This window comes from Odontesthes bonariensis, chromosome 2, assembly GCF_027942865.1.
Source record: "Odontesthes bonariensis isolate fOdoBon6 chromosome 2, fOdoBon6.hap1, whole genome shotgun sequence".
Taxonomy (NCBI): Eukaryota; Metazoa; Chordata; class Actinopteri; order Atheriniformes; family Atherinopsidae; genus Odontesthes; species Odontesthes bonariensis.
In genome coordinates, this window is record NC_134507.1 from 34231606 (window position 1) to 34249821 (window position 18216).

Consider the following 18216-nt stretch of genomic DNA (forward strand, 5'->3'; position numbering starts at 1 on the left):
TATCAGCTGTGCAGACCTGCCGCAGCATTCAGCAAACCTTGCAAAACATGAGTTTTAAAGATGGAAAGGTGTCGTTAAAGCAGCAACGCCAGGACAAAAACCAAGGTAGAGTTGCCCAGGGATATTTACGTTATACAGTCAAATCAGGGGAGAGCGCGAACGCAGTCCCCCACTACCAGAAATTATGCAGTCGAGATTCCCACATTTGGGGAATTCGCAAGGGTCAGTACAGCCGGTGTGCAATGGCTGAGCCTCGTCCTGGGTGAACCACCTTCTTGATCATGGTATCTCCCCTGCCAGGTAAGTATGAGTTGGAACTGTCAGAGGCTGACACCTCTTTTCCATGTGCCTCACTCGGCCGGACGGTGCAGCAAATTCAACTGTCTGCAGTGCCATGCCAGCAGCTAACCTGAATCTGAAAAGCTTGCAGATTAAAACAGTCCGGCTTTTCTTCATCTTTCTGATCAGTTCTTGTTTCAACAACCAAGGAATTTGGAGCACAAATTGATTTAGTTTTTCCACTCTCCCCATCTCTAGAGCCACACCCACCCACACTGGGAAAATTCTTAGTTGAGCCAAACCCTCACGGCTTAATATCTCCAGTGCAGAAATGCTGCCGTATTCTCATCTCGTTGTTGCCATCACTAAGGCAACGCCCACCTGCCTGGGGTGACTGCACCGTATGACCTCACCTGACAACTGCGCAGCTGCATATCAGCTGTGCAGACCTGCCGCAGCATTCAGCAAACCTTGCAAAACATGGGTTTTAAAGATGGAAAGGTGTCGTTAAAGCAGCAACGTCAGAACAAAAACCAAGGTAGAGTTGCCCAGGGATATTCACATTATACAGTCAAATCAGGGGAGAGCGCGAACGCAGTCCCCCACTACCAGAAATTATGCAGTCGAGATTCCCACATTTGGGGAATTCGCAAGGGTCAGTACAGCCGGTGTGCAATGGCTGAGCCTCGTCCTGGGTGAACCACCTTCTTGATCATGGTATCTCCCCTGCCAGGTAAGTATGAGTTGGAACTGTCAGAGGCTGACAACTCTTTTCCAGGTGCCTCACTCGGCCGGACGGTGCAGCAAATTCAACTGTCTGCAGTGCCATGCCAGCAGCTAACCTGAATCTGAAAAGCTTGCAGATTAAAACAGTCCGGCTTTTCTTCATCTTTCTGATCAGTTCTTGTTTCAACAACCAAGGAATTTGGAGCACAAATTGATTTAGTTTTTCCACTCTCCCCGTCTCTAGAGCCACACCCACCCACACTGGGAAAATTCTTAGTTGAGGCAAACCGTCACGGCTTAATATCTCCAGTGCAGAAATGCTGCCGTATTCTCATCTCGTTGTTGCCATCACTAAGGCAACGCCCACCTCCCTGGGGTGACTGCACCGTATGACCTCACCTGACAACTGCGCAGCTGCATATCAGCTGTGCAGACCTGCCGCAGCATTCAGCAAACCTTGCAAAACATGGGTTTTAAAGATGGAAAGGTGTCGTTAAAGCAGCAACGCCAGAACAAAAACCAAGGTAGAGTTGCCCAGGGATATTCACGTTATACAGTCAAATCAGGGGAGAGCGCGAACGCAGTCCCCCACTACCAGAAATTATGCAGTCGAGATTCCCACATTTGGGGAATTCGCAAGGGTCAGTACAGCCGGTGTGCAATGGCTGAGCCTCGTCCTGGGTGAACCACCTTCTTGATCATGGTATCTCCCCTGCCAGGTAAGTATGAGTTGGAACTGTCAGAGGCTGACACCTCTTTTCCAGGTGCCTCACTCGGCCGGACGGTGCAGCAAATTCAACTGTCTGCAGTGCCATGCCAGCAGCTAACCTGAATCTGAAAAGCTTGCAGATTAAAACAGTCCGGCTTTTCTTCATCTTTCTGATCAGTTTTTGTTTCAACAACCAAGGAACTTGGAGCACAAATTGATTTAGTTTTTCCACTCTCCCCATCTCTAGAGCCACACCCACCCACACTGGGAAAATTCTTAGTTGAGGCAAACCCTCACGGCTTAATATCTCCAGTGCAGAAATGCTGCCGTATTCTCATCTCGTTGTTGCCATCACTAAGGCAACGCCCACATGCCTGGGGTGACTGCACCGTATGACCTCACCTGACAACTGCGCAGCTGCATATCAGCTGTGCAGACCTGCCGCAGCATTCAGCAAACCTTGCAAAACATGGGTTTTAAAGATGGAAAGGTGTCGTTAAAGCAGCAACGCCAGAACAAAAACCAAGGTAGAGTTGCCCAGGGATAGTCACGTTATACAGTCAAATCAGGGGAGAGCGCAAACGCAGTCCCCCACTACCAGAAATTATGCAGTCGAGATTCCCACATTTGGGGAATTCGCAAGGGTCAGTACAGCCGGTGTGCAATGGCTGAGCCTCGTCCTGGGTGAACCACCTTCTTGATCATGGTATCTCCCCTGCCAGGTAAGTATGAATTGGAACTGTCAGAGGCTGACACCTCTTTTCCAGGTGCCTCACTCGGCCGGACGGTGCAGCAAATTCAACTGTCAGCAGTGCCATGCCAGCAGCTAACCTGAATCTGAAAAGCTTGCAGATTAAAACAGTCCGGCTTTTCTTCATCTTTCTGATCAGTTTTTGTTTCAACAACCAAGGAACTTGGAGCACAAATTGATTTAGTTTATCCACTCTCCCCGTCTCTAGAGCCACACCCACCCACACTGGGAAAATTCTTAGTTGAGGCAAACCCTCACGGCTTAATATCTCCAGTGCAGAAATGCTGCCGTATTCTCATCTCGTTGTTGCCATCACTAAGGCAACAACCACCTGCCTGGGGTGACTGCACTGTATGACCTCACCTGACAACTGCGCAGCTGCATATCAGCTGTGCAGACCTGCCGCAGCATTCAGCAAACCTTGCAAAACATGGGTTTTAAAGATGGAAAGGTGTCGTTAAAGCAGCAACGCCAGGACAAAAACCAAGGTAGAGTTGCCCAGGGATATTCACGTTATACAGTCAAATCAGGGGAGAGCGCGAACGCAGTCCCCCACTACCAGAAATTACGCAGTCGAGATTCCCACATTTGGGGAATTCGCAAGGGTCAGTACAGCCGGTGTGCAATGGCTGAGCCTCGTCCTGGGTGAACCACCTTCTTGATCATGATATCTCCCCTGCCAGGTAAGTATGAGTTGGAACTGTCAGAGGCTGACACCTCTTTTCCAGGTGCCTCACTCGGCCGGACGGTGCAGCAAATTCAACTGTCTGCAGTGCCATGCCAGCAGCTAACCTGAATCTGAAAAGCTTGCAGATTAAAACAGTCCGGCTTTTCTTCATCTTTCTGATCAGTTCTTGTTTCAACAACCAAGGAATTTGGAGCACAAATTGATTTAGTTTTTCCACTCTCCCCGTCTCTAGAGCCACACCCACCCACACTGGGAAAATTCTTAGTTGAGGCAAACCCTCACGGCTTAATATCTCCAGTGCAGACATGCTGCCGTATTCAGCAAAACTTGCTAAACATCCACTTCATTGTTCACATGTGCTCTTTTTTTTCATCTTTTTGCTGCCATCTCTAATAGTGATGTGTCGGTCGCGAACGATCCGGCTCTAAGAGCCGGCTCTTTGAAGTGAACGACAGGAACCGGCTCCATAATGGGAGCCATTTTGGGATCCTATTTGGGAGACGTTTTTTTTCTTTCAGTATCTCGCTGTCTCTCTGCCTCCCTGTCAGTGCCACAGAGCCGACAGTTTTTTTCCCACGTCATTTTTTTTGTCCTTCGGACCGGTGCCTCGCTGTCTCTCCCATCTCCCTCCCCCTCCCTCTCCCTCTCCCTCTCCCTCTCCCTCTCCCTCTCCCTCTCCCTCTCCCTCTCCCTCTCCCTCTCCCTCACTCTCCCTCTCCTTGCGCGTTTTGCTCTGCTTCTGCCAGTGCTAGACGGGGATATATGGGGAGCCGTTGTGGAGCCGAAAGAGACGGCTCTCCACAGTAAGTCGAGCCATTAGAGCCGCATCTGGAAAAAGACCCGAAAATCCCATCACTAATCTCTAAGATCCCAGAGCAGGTGCCTCACCGACTCGGGCGCGCCACAACCAGGTCGCGGGCAGGTTGAGATCGCTGACATGCCCCGGGAGTGCATAACGGACCTGACTGGCAGGATCTCATGAGCCACCATCCACGACAGGTCCCGGAGTCTGTTTGGGAGAGCGGAATGGTTGACGTTGTACCAAACTGTTTAGTGCTCGCCAAACGCGAGCCCACGCACTGGACTCACTGGTTCCCGCTCCTGCACAACAGAGATCAGAGAGCGGTGGTTTGTTAAAACATGCAACTCCTCTGCCTCCAAGTTAAAATGCTTTTAGAACGTCTGGATAAAAGCATAGGATGGTGGCAGGCTAAAAGACACAGGCACTTTTAGGTCGGTGGGTAAAATCTTCAGTCTTCTGAGGTAAGAACCCATCCAGAATCGTGTCATTGCTTTAGTTTTGGGGTTTCCGGATGGGTCTGTGGCCTGTAGGATGTGCAGTGTAGTGTATCTGCTTCCTAAAAACAAATAAAAATCAGGCACTCCCTTTCCTCCTTTCTCTGTTTGTTTCTTCATTACATCTCTCCTCAGTCTATCCCACTTGGAGCCCCACAGAAAATAAAAAATGGCTCGGTCCAGGTCTAAAAGCACTTTCCTAGGTGGGATTAAAACAGAACTGATTAGTGTCACAGCCCCTGGGGCTTGTGCTGGGCATGTCTCTCTCCTCCCTCTTTCTTTGTCTCCTCCCTGAGACCAGGAAGCTGATTGGAGTGTGCAGCAGTGATTCCGGCAGCTCGTACACCTGGCCGTCTGTGGGAGTGGTTTTAAGCCGCCTTATTTTGTTAATTCTTCCCTTTTGGTTCCTGGCTGGGTTTGTGAGAACAGCATTGTGTTTTGGGTTTGTTTGGTTTATCCTTTTGTTATGTTTCGCACCATACAACACCTTTGCCGTACATTTATGCTCCATAACACCATTACACTACTGATGACTGATTGCCACATCCCATTGTTTTACTTTTGTTGAATTCGTAGCTTAAGTTCGAATTGTTTAAATAAATTTGATTTCCTTATAACTTACAAACCGCGTGCTTCCTCCTTTTTGATAAGGCTTTTGAGCCAGGTCGTGTCAAATTGGGGGCTCGTCCTTGTTCTATTTGCTAAAGTTTATTGGGTAGTTTCTGAGCTTGGGGTTGTTGGTGGTGGGTTGATTGCTGCGCACCTGAGTGCTGATTACCCGCTGCCCTGCTGGGGGAGGGGTTGTTGGAAGTTTGCATGGCTTCAGTGGTTAGGTGAGGAGTTTCTCCTGGTGGTACTATTGTTGGGGGTAGGTTGAAACTCTGACCTGGTTGTTTTGAGGAAGTGCATGGTTTGGTATTGAAGTTGATTTGGTTCTAGTTTGAAGGTAGTTTGTGTTGTGGTAATTTAGTTTATGCGCGCTGTTTGTTAATGTTTTGGGCTGGTTGTCAGGGTAAATGTTGGTTGGTGTGTCACATTGGACCGTGTGTTCCCTCTGTTAGGCTAAGTGCATTTTCCCTTTGGTATCTGCTCATCTGTCCGTAGTGTGGGGTGACGGCGGTTAGAGCAGTTGTCTCGGGGGCATGTCCATGGTTTTGGTGGTGTTGCCAGATGACTGGTCGCATCACCACACCAGTGGGTTTCAGTGCATAAATACCCGCTGCCAGATCCCCTGAAGACTAGGGTTGAGTTGGTTTAGGTTAGTTTTGGTTAGGCAGTTTAGTTAGTGGGGGGACACACACTGAGTAGGGGTCAGTGATGACCTTTGGCACACTGGCTACACTTGCTTTGTGACGCAGCACAGGTCTGGTTAGAGCGCCTGAGTGTTTTTCCTTTCACTGCTCTTTTTCTTAATTAGTATTGACCTGGCTTGTATGTTGGGAACTTTTCTAGCTTAGAGATGGCTAGCATTGCTGAGTTTGTGGAAGCTCCGAGTTTAGAGTTATTGAATAGATTCACCAAAAACCAGTTACTCCGAGTAGCAGACCACTACAAGATAGGGATTAATGATAAAAAGTCAAATAAGGAGGTACTGAAGTCTGAGATTAAAGCCTTCTTGAGTGATTTAGGAATCCTGACCCTGACTGAGGAGGAGCCTCATCCGGATCCAGAGGAGAAGTGGCCTGGTGAATCTGGTGATGGTTTGGGCCAGCATTTTAATAAAGGAACTGGTAATTTAACATTTGAGCAGCAGAGGGAGCTGTTTTTTTTAAAGTCCCAAGAGAGAATTGAGGTGGAGAGGTTGCGGATTGAGCAGTCCAGACTTGACATTGAGAAAACTAAACTGGAACTGATAAAACAGGGGAAACTTGCAGCTGGGGAGGCTGGGGTAACTGGTGGTCGGTCAGGGGTTTCAGGGTCGAATGATCAGGACTTTGACATTTTTCGCAATCTGCACCTGGTACCAAAGTTCAATGAAAAAGATCCAGAAACATTCTTTTCTCTTTTTGAATGCGTTGCTGAGGTCCGGAATTGGCCGGAGTCTGTGCGCACATTGATGTTGCAGTGCGTATTTACTGGAAGAGCTCAAGAGGCCTATGCAAGTTTAAATTCAGAGGATAGTAAGCAGTACGCCTTAGTTAAAAAGGCAGTGTTAAGAGCTTTTGAGTTGGTGCCTGAGGCGTAACACAAACGTTTTCGTACGTGGCGGAAAAACGAGAAGCAAACCCATTTGGAATTGGCGGGTGATTTGGCGAGGCATTTTGACCGTTGGGTTGCTGCGCTGGAAGTCAGTGATTATGAGGGGTTGTGTGAACTTATAGTTCTCGAGCAATTTAAGAACACGTTACCTGAACATATTGCTAATTACATCAGTGACCAGAAAGTGAAAACAGTTGCGAACGCTGCGGCATTAGCAGATGAATATGTGCTCAGGCACAGACGTGGGTTTAGTGAGCGGCGTCTGTTTAGCCGGCACCCACCTGTCTGGTGGTAATGGTCATGGAAACGGGGCACGTTCCGATTTATATGCAGTGGGTAGCTCAGTTAAAGTTGTTGCTACAGAGGATCATGGTGTTCGTAGCCGTGAGGAAAGAACCTGTAATTACTGTCATAAAAAGGGCTATTTACAAGCTGACTGTTATGCTCTTAAGGCTAAGTCAAACTCTAACCAGTCTGTCTCTCAACCTAGGGCTAGAGGGGTGTCTATGGCTGTCTCAGTGCCACCTTCGCTGCCTTTGGTGGTGAAGGGGGGGTTTCAGGTTGGGACTCATCAAAGTCCGGAACTGGAAAGTTAGACATTTTGTTAGTGATGGTTTTGTGTCTTTGGTGGGGAGTGACAAAAAAGTACCAGTAAAGATATTGCGTGACACTGCTGCTTATGATACTTTTATCAAAGCATCAGTTTTGCCATTCAGCAGTGAGAGTGATACTGGGTCTTGTATTCCTGTGTTGGGTATGGGTTTAAATGTACTTCAAGTTCCCGTGCATAACATCATGTTGTACTCCGATCTTTTCCAGGGACAAGCAGTTGTGGGGGTGCGTCCTGCTTTCCCAGTGGAGGGTGTCAATGTGCTTTTGGGTAATGGCCTGGCTGGTGCCTGTGCGTGGGTTGACGTGCCGCCACAGTTAGAGGTGGACACGGTGCCAGTGGTAAGACAACAGCCTGATGATAGTCAATCAGCATTCCCTGAAGAGTTCACAGCATGTGCTGTAACGCGTGCTATGACAGGGGATAAGTTTAATTCCAGCCTGTGTGAATCAAATAAAAATGTGGGGTCGTTATCTATGTTTTCTTTGTCTGACTATCCCTTGTCAGTTTTGCAGGAAGAGTTGAAGGCGGAGCAAGAGGCTGATTGTTCCCTGCAAGGTTTGTTTGACCAGGTGGTAACCGGTGCCCAGATAGAGAGCAGTGCTCGGGGCTATTTCCTTAAAGACTACCTGTTGGTAAGGAAATGGGTCCCGCATGGTCAGAGTTTTGTGGGTGATCCGATTATCCAAATCGTGTTGCCTGAGAGGTTTTGTGAACCTGTTTTAAAACTAGCTCATGAGGGGTCGGGGCATCTTGGTGTTCGGAAGACATACGACCGGATTCTGAGGCATTTTTTCTGGCCTCGGTTGAAACATGACGTATCGGTACACATAAAAACTTGCCACACATAGGTGGTGAGAGCGTTGTCACAATTCATCTCTATATTTGGCATTCCAAAAATCATTCAAAGTGACCAGGGTTCGAATTTCTCCTCACACCTTTTCTCTCAAGTGTTGAAGCAGCTTAACATCAAGCATAACAAAGCATCTGCGTATCATGCACAAAGTCAGGGAGCATTAGAACGTTTCCATCAAACGTTGAAGTCATTGCTACGTTCTTATTGCATTCAAATGGAAGGTGACTGGGAGGAGGGTTTGCCCTGGTTAATGCTTGCAGCTAGGGAAGTAGTTCAAGAGAGTACAGGGTTTAGCCCAAATGACTTGGTGTTCGGCCATACTGTACGAGGTCCGTTAGCCATTTTGAGGGACCAGTGGATGGGGGAGGACCCCTCCCCGGAACCTGTTAGACTATGTGAATGGTTTTCGGCGTAGACTTTATGCAGCTGGCGAACTGGCCAGGGAGAAAATGGAGCATGTGCAGGGAAAAATGAAAAAGCTCTATGATAGACGTACGGAACGGTGGGTTTTCAGTCCTGGTGATCGAGTACTGGCGCTGTTGCCCATCATAGGCTCGCCATTTCAAGCCAAATTTAATGGCTCACACACAGTTTTAAGGAAGCTTTCTGATTTAAATTATTTGATTTCGACTCCAGAGCGCAGGAAAACCACCCAATTGTGTCATGTGAACCTGTTAAAACCATATTATGAGCGTGCGTCAAAATCACCTGGGTATGGTGCACAGGTTATCGCGGCGATTTTCTCATCCAGCATATTTAGCGACTAGAGCATCAGCGGTCACTACACCTTTGTTGGTGAGTGAGGTGGAGGCGGATGGGTTACCAGCTGTTGATCAAGCATTAACACATGGGCGGTTGAAAAACTCTGAGGCTCTCTGTAACCTTGAGGCATTGTTGCAACATCTGCCAGAGTTAGAAAGGGCAGAGTTGGCAGAGTTGATTAGGTCTTTTCCATGTTTGTTTGGTGATACGCCTACTCAGACCCTCCTTATTGAACACGATATTGAGGTGGGAGATGTTCAGCCTATTCGTCAACGTTTTTTTCGTGTCAATGCTGAAAAACGCAGGTATCTGGATGCCGAAATCAAGTATGTTGGAGAATGACATAGCTGAGCCATCCTCCTCAAGCTGGGCATCGCCTTGCATCACGGTACCCAAAGCAGACGGCACACCAAGGTTTTGCACTGACTTCAGGAAAGTTAATGCTGTCACCAGACCTGACTCGTTCCCACTTCCTCGTATGGAAGATTGTGTAGATGAGGTTGGTCATGCTAAGTTTGTAAGTAAGTTTGATCTATTGAAAGGGTACTGGCAGGTCCCTTTAACTCAGCGGGCCCATGAAATTTCTGTATTTGTGACACCGAACGGTTTGTTTTCTTACAAGGTTATGCCTTTTGGCTTGAGAAATGCGCCAGCGACATTTCAACGCCTTATGACTCGTGTTCTGGGGGACCTGGAGGGTTGCGCTGTCTATTTGGATGACGTGGTGGTGTTTTCTGACTCTTGGCCTCAGCATGTCGAGCGCATCAGGGTGCTGTTCGGTCGCTTGGCTGAGGCCTGTCTCACCATTAACCTCTCAAAATGTGAGTTTGCCAAGGCGACAGTGACTTATCTTGGCCGAGTTGTGGGTCAGGGGTGCGTCCGTCCTGTGGCTGCTAAAGTGAGCCCGGTTAGAAAATTATCCGGTACCAACCACGAAAAAGGAACTGTTGCGGTTTCTTGGATTAGTGGGTTACTACAGGTGTTTTTGTCGCAATTTTTCCACTGTTGCATCGCCACTCACTAACCTTTTGAAGGCAAAGGCAGTGTATATATGGACCCCTGAATGTCAACAGGCTTTTGAGAACATTAAAGCCTTGTTATGTACAGCTCCTGTTCTTGAGGCACCACGGTTTGACCGCCCTTTTTCACTGCAGGTAGATGCGAGTCACGTGGGTGCAGGTGCTGTTCTATTGCAAGCTGATGATCTGGGTGTTGATAAGCCAGTGAGTTTTTTTTCCCAAAAAGTTTAACTCCTACCAACTAAATTATTCAACCATCGAAAAGGAGGCACTAGCTTTGATATGGGCTTTGAAACATTTTGACGTGTATGTAGTTTCAGGCACTACACCCGTGGTGGTCTACACGGATCACAATCCACTAACCTTTTTGAACTCCTTGCAGTGTCCAAACCAGAGACTGATACGATGGTCTCTGATGTTGCAGTCTTATGGGTTGGACATCCGATTCATAAAAGGATCAGAGAATGTGGTGGCGGATGCCCTCTCTCGGGCCCATTAGAAGTATGGGTTGGCGAGGGACCTGGTGTGTTAGGACAACTTTGATCGGTTGATGTCCCCTTCCAGTTCCGCTTGCGGTGTCTGTTCCTGCCTCCTGTCTTTCTCCTCTTAAATGCTCACAGAAATCCTAGGCAAATCTCTGTTGCTGAGGAGCAAGAGTTTGGTGTGCTGGGGGCAGATGGCAGTGGTTGGACTTTAAACTCCTAATGGGGCAAGTGTTTTTTTTTCTGATTTGTTTTTTTTGATAACTTTTCATTGAGCATTTAATAGTGGTGGTTGTGTGTTGTACCTACTAGGTTTTAAACATATTTCGGTTCCCTATATTGAACCTCTTTTTAGGGGGTGTCACAGCCCCTGGGGCTTGTGCTGGGCATGTCTCTCTCCTCCCTCTTTCTTTGGCTGTGTTCGAAACCGCCTACTACATACTTGAAAACGGCATACTCATCGATCTGACAGTATGCAGAGCGTTTACACACAGTGCACTTCACTCCTGCCCGAGCCGAAATCAGCCGGCCTGAAAAGCTGATTTCGCTTAAGCTATAAACTCTGTAAATATATAACTTTAGCAACATTTGAAACATTTTCAGGCGAGAAAGTAGTCATTTAGACCCCCAAGGTGTTGAAAATCTGACAAAATACCAGCTATTTACAATTTTGTTCCCACGAATTCGGCGCTACTAAAGCTAGCCGCAGTGAGCAACGCACTTCCGGTTATGCCGTTTTGACTGCTCTCGTCCCGTTAACGGAATTTGACCGTTCAAATGGCGATGGGCGACGTCACGTTACGTTGCATCTTGGGTAGTTTGAGTGTGACAAGTAACCTCATGATGAATACTCAACATTTCGGCGAATCTAGTATGTATCTAGTGTACATCCGGGAACTTAAAAAAGTATGACTAGTAGGAATAGTAGGAGAAGTAGGCGGTTTCGAACACAGCCTTTGTCTCCTCCCTCAGACTAGGAAGCTGATTGGAGTGTGCAGCAGTGATTGCGGCAGCTCGTACAACTGGCCGTCTGTGGGAGTGGATTTAAGCCGCCTTATTTTGTTAATTATTCCCTTTTGGTTCCTGGCTGGGTTTGTGAGAACAGCATTGTGTTTTGGGATTGTTTGCTTTATCCTTTTGTTACGTTTAGCACCATACAACACCTTTGCCGCACATTTATGCTCCATAACACCACTACACTACTGATGACTGATTGCCACATCCCATTGTTTTACTTTTGTTGAATTCGTAGCTTAAGTTCGAATTGTTTAAATAAATTTGATTTCCTTATAACTTACAAACCGTGTGCTTCCTCCTTTTTGATACGGCTTTTGAGCCAGGTCGTGTCATTAGTAAAAGCAAAGGTAAAATCACGGCTTTGATGATTAAAACCTTTCCTTCAATGGTCAGTCCTCTAAGTCCCCAGTATCCTAGTCTTTGCTTGACTTTCCCTACCACGTCTGGCCAATTTGATGTCCCTCCTCCTTCCCTGTCAAACATAATCCCCAGTATTTTCTGATTGGTCTGGGTTATAGTCACGGGGAGTCCTGTTGTCTCGGTCGCTGTCCATGGCCCATAAAATTGGGCTCAGGTCTTGTTTCTGTTTAGTTTTGCCCAGTGTTCAAACTATTCCGAGATTTTCGGAGGTCACTTTTTCTCTGGCGGGGGGGGGGGTGTTGCTTGCTTGCTTGCGCTTGACTCCAATTACGCACACAGGCTCCACACCTCCACACACGCATCGTGTCTGCAATCATAACTCATCAGGGGAAATCACATTTTGCCAATATTTTAGAGACCCCCCAACATTTCCCAAATCATGTTTTCGGGGGGGTCTCGTGTCAGTTTCAGGGGGTCTCGGATCCCCCGAGTCCCCCCGTAGTTCGAACACTGGTTTTGCCCCAGAGGCCCGTCCAAACCAGTCAGTCAAGTCCAGAGTCCTATTGATGGATATTAGGTCTGTACATAAAATGTTCACATCGTCCATATATAAAACATACTTTGTCGATTGTCCCCCGCTCCCCGGGACTCTCACCCCATTGATTCGGTGGTCCCTTCTCAAGCTCTGTGCCAGTGGTTCCACACAGATGATGTAGCGGAGGGCAGATAACGGACAACCCTGACGGACACCGCAGTGGATGTTTACTGCTTTTGTCAGATGCCTGTTAACAAGGAATTTGCTGGTAATGCCCGGGTACAGCAGACCCACCCAAGCTATAAACCTTTCTGGGAACCCCATTTTTTGCAGTACCTGGAAAAGGTACTGGTGCGAGACCCGATCAAAGGCTTTCTCAAAGTCTAAATTTAGGACTGCTAGCCGAATGTTTCTGTCTCTCGCATAACAGATGGTGTCTCGGATCAGTACGAGGCTGTCGGTTATCTTCCTCCCCGGGATGGCACAGGCTTGATCCGGGTGAATCAGTTCTTCTAAAAACAAGGACATACGTGAGGCTAAAAGTTTACTAAAAAGTTTACAGTCAAAGTTTAAAAGTGTAATCGGTCTCCAATTCTTCAAGTCAGTCTTGTCTTTTTTTTTGTGAAGAAGAGTCACTATCCCTGCTCTAAAACTGTCAGGAAGTCGCTCAAGTTGCTCAAATTCCATAAAAACAGTAAACAAGTCAGGTGCTAAAATATCCCAAAAGGTCAAATAAAATTCCAAGGGAAGTCCATCTTGTCCTGGGGACTTCCCTTTCTTAAAATTTGTAAAACATTTATTTAACTCTGAAATTGTAAAATCTTGGGTTAAAAGCACACTGTCTTTTACTGTTTTTTCTATGAAATTTAAAACTTCTGTCATGGTGTCCATTTCAACAGGTTTTTGTTCGTACAGTTCACGATAAAATTGTTCAACAGCTTGTTTAATTTCTTCCATTGTATCAACTGTGCACCCGTTTTCTTTTGTTAGCTTTAAAATGGCCCCCCCTTTATTTACAATTTTCTTAAAAAAATACCTTGTGCACTTCTCTCCTTCCTCTATTTCTCGTTCCCTGCTTCTTAAAATGACTCCCTTACTTTTAATGTCTGCTAAAACCGACATCTCTGTTTTCACTTGTTTAATTTCATCATTAAAATCCATCCCTTGTTGGTTTAATTTAAAATAGCGCTGTAGTCGCTTCTGCAGTCCCATCATGCGTCTGTTTTCCCTATTCTTTTTTCTCCTACCTGCCTGTCTAAAGAAAGTCTGGGTCTTTTCCTTCACCATTTCCCACCAGTGTGCACGTGTATCGTAAAAGTCTTGAAGGGTCTGCCACTCGTGGTACTGCTCCCGGTACTGACTAACTATTTCATCTTCTTTTAAAAGGGAGCAGTTTAGTTTCCACAGACCACTTCCGGAAGTCACACCCGAAGAGAGTGATAGGGTGCAGGAAAGCATTAGGTGATCGGAAAAGAAAACGGGGGTCAATCTAGCATCGGTTGGTGGGCAGTCCCGTGTAAAAAGGTAGTCTATACGAGAGGCTCTGGTGCCATCACCACTGAACCAGGTGAAGCCCTCCTCTCTGGGATGCATGGTTTTAAAACAGTCCTGAAGTTTAAAATCCTTGCATATGCCCTGTAATAAAACCGATGTTTTGTCAACTTTAAAAAATTCCCCTGCTCTTTTTCTGTCACTCCTGCTTAAAATACAGTTAAAATCACCCCCTAAAACTAGTGGTGCCCTACCTAGCATGTGGGACTGCAGGTCTTCTAAAAGGTCATACCGGTCATTTTTTTCGTTAAAGCCATAAATATTTAAGAGGTTAAAATCTTGTCCCATAAAAGTCAAATGTGCTAAAAGTGCCCGTCCGTCTCTCACCACAGTGCTGCCCTTCACCAGAACCTGAGGGTTTTTGATTAAAATGGCCACTCCATCATTTTTGTTTTGGTTGGATCCACTCCACAATGATGTCTGTGGCCACATCTCCTCCCACTGTCTGTAGTGCTTTAAAAACGGTAGGCCGCATTCCTGTATTAAAAGAACATCTGACTTAAAAGAACTAAGAAAGGATAAAACACTCTGGGCTCTAACTTTTGACTTTACACTTCTCACATTAATATTTGAGAGAGTGAGTGTCATGAGTATGGTTAAAACAACAGGTATGACATCTTAAAAGACTAAAAGAGGGTTAAAACATTTAAAATGTCTTAAAAGCAGTTATGTAATTTCTTGTGAATGGAGCTCTTCCTTCACTTCTACAGGTGAGAGGCGAGGGTGTTGAGCTCTATTCCCCGGTCGGACTCTGGGGGTTGGCCTCTGTTGCAAGGTTTTGTTAAACTTTGAGTCTCTAGGGGTTGATTGCAGAACTACATTTAAAAAAGAGACCTCATTTGGTGAATTGGAGGGGAAGACTCTGGGCTCCTCCACAGATGAACTGTCTGAGGTAGTCCCAGCTCTTCCCCTCTTCTCTGAGACTATAGGAGAATCAGAGGACAATTCTGATGCAAGCCTCTTTGTTTGCTGGGCATCTGGGAGGGAGGCATCCTCGCTATCATCGTGTGATTGGACTTCTTCACATTCTGAACTAGCTCCGCCTTCTGCCTGCACCACCTCCTCCTCTCCAGAACTCTCCATTGGTGGGGGTGTAGCAGGCCCCTCCCCTTCCTCGGCCTCACCTGACTGCTGTCCACCATTCAGGGATTTTGGCGGGAAGTTTGAATTTTCCAGCCCAGCTGTTTCAAGTAGCTCGTTAACTGCCTCGGTCTGCCCTCCATTTCCTTCCCGCGTTTTTTTTGGATTTCAATTTGTTGGCAAAGGATTTTGGGCAATCTCTGGTGGTTTGATTCTCCACAGAGATTGCACTTTCTGTCATGAGTACACTCTTCGAAGGTGTGACCGATTCCTCTACATTTGCTCTACATTTGTACAAGTATTTAAAACATTACAACAATACATGCCCAGTAATATTGTTGTAATGTTTTAAATACTTGAGCGCAGTTTTTCTAGAGAAGATAATTGTTTTGTTTATGAGATTATCGTCCATCGACTCTTTTGGGCTTTCACATGCGCGAGCCTACCAACAAGAGGTAAGTGACATGCTGTTTATAAAGTTGTTTTGTAACGTCCCCATGCCAGTAATGTGAGAACCATGCATATGGTTTTGATGGTAAGGCTTGTGACTTTATTGTCGGATGGTTTATAAAGTGGTGTGACGTTTCTGCAGTGTGCAAGTTGTTGTTTTACGTGGAAGGGTTGGCTCTTGCCCCTTAGCCACCACGTATTAGCCTCGCATGACAGGGTGTCCGAACAGCGCGATCTCCACACAGGGAGCGCAGATTTGCACCTCTCTGTGTCCTACTATCAGTATTTGACAACCTGGACCTCGGCAGCCAGTGCAGGATTACCCACTTAAAGTCCAACATGGATGCAGGAGGGGACTTCCTGCACACAACACCCTACAGCAATGTAGAAGTAAAAAGCATTCTAATTCATCTAATCTAAAAACACATTCTAATCAGAATCAGAATGAGCTTTATTTGCCAAGTCGGTAGGCACATACAAGGAGTTGTTTTCTCTGGTTTAAACATGTAAAAGGCCACATGAAGTTTGGAGGTCTGCAGCAATTGACTCTGCAGAAAGGTCGCCAACCTTCTGCAGAGTCCATTGCTACAGACCTCCAAACCCGCTCTGTCATTTTACGTGGCCGACCACTTGGTGGCTGAGCTGCTGGCGTTCCCAGTCGCTTCCACTTTGTTCTAACACCACTGACAGCTGACTGTGGGATATTTAGGAGCGAGGAAATGTCTCCACTGGACTTGTTGCACAGGTGGCATCCTATCATGGCACCACGCTGGAACCCACTGAGCTCCTGAGAGCGAGCCGTTCTTTCACAGATGCTTGTAGAAGCAGTCTGCATGCCGAGGGGCTTGAATTTCTACACCTGTGGCCATGGAAGTGATGGGAACCCCTGAATTTAATTATCTGGATGAGTGAGTGAATACTTTTGGCCATCTAGTGTATATTATACAGACATAAAATGGCAAATGATCTGACACAATTGAGAAAGAGATTAAAGAAATAAACAAGGAGTAAGAAAGGGGTTTAATATCTAGCTGCAAGGTATTATGGGACATAGGTGCTGTTTGTTTTGGCAGGTGCTGATTGTGACTGATGAGGCAGCTGGAGTGGAGGTGATGGGCGTGATGGAGAGCAGCACAAGGGGGGTGCTGGAGCTCATCATGTCCAGCACCGAAGTCTTTTATATTTCCCAGGACTTGTGGGAGCCCTTGAAAAGGGTAAAGTCTTTCTAAATATAAAATATATTGGGAAAAAAATCATTAACATTGAGGCAGTGGAAAGACCCTGCCCTCTGGCAGAATAAATTTCATATATATGTATATAATTTACACATAGTTAATATTGTTTTATGTTCTATTTTTATTAATGACGTTTCTTTGAAAATATAATAAAAATGAATTTAAATCCAGCATTCGGCTCAGTTGTATTGCTGTGGTAATATAGTCTGTGAAGATGAAGTGAAGATAAAAACTCTCCCAACCAAGGCTCAGTTCTGAAATACTACTGACAGGAATTTCAGATGTGAGATGGTGACAGAGGGAGGACACCTGGAAGAAACCCTGGACACAATCAGACTTCAGATTTATTCATCTATTCAATAAAGATATATTTCAGTACTCTGTTTTAACGTAACATATAACAGTACAGATGTACATGTTCATTTATTTGTCATTTCAGTTCAGTTTTATTAACACAGACACAATTAAAAGAAGTAGCTTAGCTAAGGAATCCTACAAAATGCACCGTAACTTCTGTTCAATCCCGAGCATGCACAGAAGTGTGGGAACAAAAAACTGAGTTTTAACAGGAAGAAAGCTCCATCAGAACCAGAACCAGGAAGGGCGGCCATCTGCCTGGAGCAGCTGGGGCTGAGAGGACAGAAAAGAGGGGACAACAAGCAGCGTAACACCAGGCCAGGGACACCTGCTGAGAGAGGAACAAGTTAATGACAACAATGATGTCACATGTACATGGAGAGGAGAGGTGCATCATGGGAGCTCCCCCAGCAGGCTGGGCCTATAGCAGCAGAACTATGGGATGTTTCAGGCTCACCTGAGCCATCCCTAACTATAAGCTTCATCAGAAAGGAAAGTTTTAAGCCTGATCTTAAAAGTAGAGAGGGTGTCTGCTTCCTGAAGCCAAACTGGCAGCTGGTTCCACAGAGAGGGGCCTGATAACGGAAGGCTCTGCTCTGCCATTTACACAAAAGGGGGAGATTAACATTATGCAGGACAGGTCCGATCCCTTGGTCAGTATATATCTCATGCAAATTTGACTGTATCCATTGAACTTATGATAGAATCATGCACCGTATTAGTCATTTTGGGGAACTCTGATTAAAGTTTTAATAATGTCTCTTGCTGAGATTACATTTTATAACATTTAAGTCTAACACACCATGTTATTGTGATAAAATTAAAGGTTACGACTCTTAAATAACAGTACAACAGCTACAAGACGTCCAGGTTACACATATAACAGGGCTCAAATTGACAGGATTTCAGGTGAAAAACACTTTGAAAGATGGAAGTTGTAATAATCCTAAACCTGTCACTTGATTTCATTGTAAGACACAATTTTTTTTTGTTCTATTAACAAAATTTCAACAAACTTCTATAACTGCTTAACTTGACGGATAAACATACATTTATATTTATACATAAATATCTGTTGTTGTAATATAATGTAAATGTAATATAAATATCGCAAGTGTTTCCAGTTAAAGCGAGTCTGCCATGTCAGCAGAAAGTATTACCTTATTGCTGAATATACTGTCCTGTTCCTGTGGGCAGTGTCAGTGATTGACAGATAAAGCAGCCAATCAGCACATGATGTTCACTGCAGGGCAG

At 45.9% G+C, this 18216-nt stretch overlaps 5 non-coding genes across 5 annotated transcripts; all 5 read right to left on the reverse strand.

Annotated features, from left to right (window-relative positions):
- Nucleotides 1-144: 144 nt before the first annotated feature.
- LOC142402233 (U1 spliceosomal RNA) lies at nucleotides 145-308 on the reverse strand. Its single transcript, XR_012773320.1, has one exon. It is a non-coding gene; the product is annotated as a U1 spliceosomal RNA (small nuclear RNA).
- Nucleotides 309-856: 548 nt separating this feature from the next.
- Nucleotides 857-1020, reverse strand: LOC142402236 (U1 spliceosomal RNA). The gene has a single exon (XR_012773322.1). It is a non-coding gene; the product is annotated as a U1 spliceosomal RNA (small nuclear RNA).
- A 548-nt stretch (nucleotides 1021-1568) lies between these two features.
- On the reverse strand, nucleotides 1569-1732 carry LOC142402242 (U1 spliceosomal RNA). The gene has a single exon (XR_012773323.1). It is a non-coding gene; the product is annotated as a U1 spliceosomal RNA (small nuclear RNA).
- A 548-nt stretch (nucleotides 1733-2280) lies between these two features.
- Nucleotides 2281-2444, reverse strand: LOC142402534 (U1 spliceosomal RNA). Its single transcript, XR_012773388.1, has one exon. It is a non-coding gene; the product is annotated as a U1 spliceosomal RNA (small nuclear RNA).
- A 548-nt stretch (nucleotides 2445-2992) lies between these two features.
- LOC142365955 (U1 spliceosomal RNA) lies at nucleotides 2993-3156 on the reverse strand. Its single transcript, XR_012766685.1, has one exon. It is a non-coding gene; the product is annotated as a U1 spliceosomal RNA (small nuclear RNA).
- Nucleotides 3157-18216: the final 15060 nt, after the last annotated feature.